Here is a 4,644-nt window from a genome sequence, read left to right on the forward strand (position 1 = left end):
TTTTTTTTTTTTCTGCTGTGTGGTACTCCACTGTGTAAATGTACCACATTTTCCTTATCCATTCTTCGATCTTGGGATATTCAGCTTGTCTTCAGGTTCTGCATATGAAAAATAATGCTGCTATTTGCTGCACACAGCAGCCCCGGTCTGCACTCTATGTATGCGCTAGACCCCAGTTCGTGAGCTTCGGGCAAGGGGCTGGAGGTTGAGAATACACAGACGCAGAGACAGACCGACATGCAGACCTTTAATCACTGGTACCAAAGCCCCCCTTTATTAGCACTATGTAGGCTTAAATACACTGCAGTCAATGGTCAACAGGTGATAATCCCATCCCCTGACCCTCTAACTAGGCACAGCTTCTAGTAACTTCAATTAGAAGGTTCTAGGAGGGAAGAGCAGCTGAAGGCCAGGACTCACTAGTCCCAACAACTATTAACATAGTTAAACACACATCCTCGTGGTATGATTGAGTATTCTTTGGGTATATAGCAAAAGTGATATTGTTGGGTCTTGAAATAGGTTGTTTCTTAATTTTTTAAGAAATCGCCATACTGAAATCCAAAGTTTACACTCTCACCAGCAATGCAGGAGTGTTCCCTTTACCCCACAACCTCTCCAGCATAAGTTGTCATCAGTGTTTTGATCTTGGCCATTCTTACAGGTGTAAGATGGAATCTCAGAGTTGTTTTGATTTGCATTTCTCTGACGACTAAGGATGTTGAACATTTCCTTAAGTGTCTTTTGGCCATTTTAGATTCCTCTGTTGAGAGTTCTCTGTTTAGGTCTGTATTCAATCCCTTCTTGCTTATAGATTAGCTAAATGCTTCTTAAGTTTTTTAAAATACTAAGGGATAGTTTTTAAATAAGTGATTTTAAACTATCCTTTGATTTGGTGCATTATGGTTAACAACAAAAAGTGCTTACCACTGCCTTCCAGATTATTCTGGAAAGATATGGACTTCTTCTCACTTTATAATTACTACCAGAAAATTCAACACAATATATATATAAGGTTGGTGCTAGACAACCTGGCAGCCATTTCTTCCTACAGCTATTGACAAATATGTTTTCCTAGGACTTTAGTCGAAAGCTATTTGCTCTTAGTTGACAGCACCAGCTATACTGTCACACCTGCATAAGGTTTCTATGACCACATTAACAACTCAGAAAAACTCTGGCCTCATTCTGAACAACACACCGGTAGCAATCAAAAGCTTGGGGAGACGGAAAGACTTTGTGACTCCGAGGTGAGCTGAGAGGTACAGATGAAGGGAAATCTAGTGTGGTAGGACTTCAAACAGACAGAAGAGACTTGTTCTCTCTGTCTGCAATGAGAGCTGCCTGGTGTTGGACCACCACATTTTATTCAGCGTAAGCCGGGCATGTGGAATCCACGCTCCTGCAAACTGGTGACAGTATCTTGAGAGAGAAAGAGATTTGGGAACAGCCCCGCTGGTGTGAGCGCAGAAGAAGGTAAAGACGTTTGTGTGCCGTACTAAGTCCTAGTAAGGAGCAGCCCCAGAAAAGAAACACATTTTCACATGGGCAAGGAAGACTCAGTTTCTAAGTTGCACTCATTGCTTGTCCACAGCCACGCCCCTTTCCCAATGACCCAGGCATAGCCAGAACCTGCAGTCCGCGGTGACACTGGATGGCTCTGTTTTTACTCTGCTTGCAGGTCTGTCCTCCTTGCCTGAAACAAAACCACCACCTGGGGACTTCAAAATGTATTTTCAGCAGCATGGGGCTCCATATAATTATGGTCCTACCAGAAGAAATAACTTCCAACCAGTGTGGTTTTCCAGTGGGCTCGTGTTAATAAAATGCACCGGTTTCTATCATCCAAACAGCTAGCCTGATAGCACCGTGGGCTGGACTTTTTGTGTCAAGTGGAACTGTAGCTGCGGGGCCACACTGTGCAAGCTGAGGCAGTGTGGTCTGGAAACGGCACATTCTAGTGTATGTTGATCTTTATCCCACGGCCAGCACTGGTATCCCTAATGACTTACTAGTGTAAATTTCTCTAGTGGTAGCCACAGTTCGGAGCTCTGAGTCCTCCTGATAGCTTCTACACCTAAGCAATCTATTGACTAGAAAATGTGTTTCTTCTATCCCTTTAGTTAGAAGCAATTGGCTTTCAAATAAACAGCGCTGGAATGTTCCTACCAAGGTACAGAGGGCTGGTGTGGAGGTAGAGATTGCTGTTGGCCTTGTGGATTGACCATTCAGGCCAAGTAAAGCTACCATAGAACTGCTCGATTCTCACTGCTAGGGGAATCATTTTGCTACTACATAGCGAGAGTAATTTCAAAGCTCTGTAATGAAAAAGTAAATATAAACAAGAAGACTTCTGGTATATACCCTTGGAGAGCAAGGCTTAAGTTACCCACCAGAGAAACTATGAACCTGCTAGAGAGAAGGGGATTGGGAATATGGAGTCTTTTTTTTTCCTCTGTGTTTCACTCCTCGTCGAGCAGAGGAAGGAATGGGACCCAGCTGTGCACATCCATCAAGAATGTGCTGTCTTTTTTCTTTGCACAGTGACGTCACATCTCCCGTGTGAGAGTTCTGTCCTGCGGAACACGATGCTGTTATAGCTGCCTGTGGACATTAGGTGTACTTAAAGAGGTGCGTGTAGGTGCCAAGTTGGCAACAGATGAACTCTTGGTTTTTTGTTTGATTGTTTGTGTTCAAAGTATGTCACTTTGGTTAAGCTGGACTTATTTTCTCAGAAGATTTGGATCCGGAAGACTCCGAGTTAGAGTTGGCCAAAGAAACAGTTTGCAGAGGGCAGAAGCCAAGTTGGGGAGGTCACTGGCTGGGATGAGGGTCCTCTGATTCTGAGGTGCAGAGGGACTGGCTTTGCTTTGACGTCCTCTCCACAGCTGCCACTTCTCTGACGAGTGACCCCATGAGCCAGCAGGGGCCCCAGACCTCTCACTGCACACTCAGGGCCGACCCGTGGGGATGAGAGCTCTACAGAAATACCACATCCTTCTTTACACCCGAGGCTTCCGTTGGTTTCTCATGGTGAGGTCAGCACTGGTTTAGCTTAGGAAGAGAATGTCATCCCTCAGATGCCTAATGGCTTCCTGGATCTTCTCCTTCACAGTGGCTCTCACAACCGCTCAAGGCCCTACTGTGCTGTGAAATTCCCTGTCTTGGAATTCCTAGTGTTTTCTTGAGCAACTGTCCTACTCAGCTTTAAGGGTCAATTTAACATAGCCTACAGTCATCTGAGAAAAAAAAGACTGTTTCATTTGAGGAACTACCCAGATCAGACTGGCCTTCACAGGTATTGCATGGCTGTGGGGGACTTGGTTGTCAATTGATGCAGAAGGGTCCAGTCCACTGTGGGCGGCACCATCCCTAGATGATGGTCTGGAGATGTAAAAGAAAGCTAGGTAAGCATGACCTTATGAACATCTGTCCACGCTCCCAGGATGGGAGCATCTCTTCACAACAAACCCCAGAAAGAATTTTCTGTTGCTAGCAATAATGGGAACAGAAAGCACACTTTATTATTTAAGTCTCATTTGGGCAGAAAAAAAAATAGGGGTAGCTCACAACACATTGAACCGTTTTTTCTATTAAGCTGTGCTTACACCTGCTCACCAGTAGGGGGAGAGAGAGGCAGGGAAATCTGAAATTTTCAACAAATGCTGCTAAACATCAAAAATAAAATAAAACAACTAAATATATATGAGTCATTTAGGGATAAAAGCATAAGAGAGTGATTTTACAGAAATCAGTCTAAAAATGAGTCATGGATTTATTTTAAATACTCCTCAACTTAATAATACGCTTTTGAATAACTTACCGGGACCTTTGTAGCCCAACATACAATGAAGAAGATTGGTTAGTAATCAGTGCAGCTGCTCAGGAAAGATCAAACAAGGTAGATGGTTTTTAAACTAAATTTGCCTACTTGTCCTTTCCCAGCGGTGAAATTCCCAACACTTCTATGCCAACAGACTTCGGCTTGAATCCTTTACTGCAGCTAAAGAAAGCTAGAATGGACACGAAAACTCAGAATGCATTGAAATGACAGTTCAGCATGGGGCAGCCTGTGTGGCTGTAGCTAAGTTCAGAATCTTCTGGGCAGGGTTATACTCGCTTGGGTTGTCCCAGGGAAACATAGAGACTAGCTCAGTGAACACCAAGCCAGGAGGAATCTAGTTAATTCCAGGTGTGTGAACATCTGGTACCACTCTGAGAAGAGATCTTCACATACTGTGGCAAACACCCTCTTAAGAATGCCCCAGCTCACGGGGCGGTGGTGACGCACGCCTTTAATTTCAGCACTCGGGAGACAGAGGCAGGCGGATCTCTGTGAGTTTGAGGCCAGCCTGGTCTAGAAGAGCTAGTTCCAGGACAGGAACCAAAAGCTACAGAGAAACCCCGTCTCAAAAGTCAAAAAAAAAAAAAAAAGAATGTCCCAGCTTGGTGGATCACATCTGAGCATGGTGGGTCATGTCTTAACATGGAGGGTCATGTCTGAACATGGCGGGTCATGTCTGATCAGGGAGGGTCATGTCTGAACATGGTGGGTCATGTCTGAGCATGGAGGGTCATGTCTGAACATGGTGGGTCATGTCTGAGCATGGAGGGTCATGTCTGAGCATGGCGGGTCATGTCTGA

The sequence above is a fragment of the Microtus ochrogaster genome, unplaced genomic scaffold, assembly GCF_000317375.1.
Source record: "Microtus ochrogaster isolate Prairie Vole_2 unplaced genomic scaffold, MicOch1.0 UNK20, whole genome shotgun sequence".
Classification (NCBI taxonomy): domain Eukaryota; kingdom Metazoa; phylum Chordata; class Mammalia; order Rodentia; family Cricetidae; genus Microtus; species Microtus ochrogaster.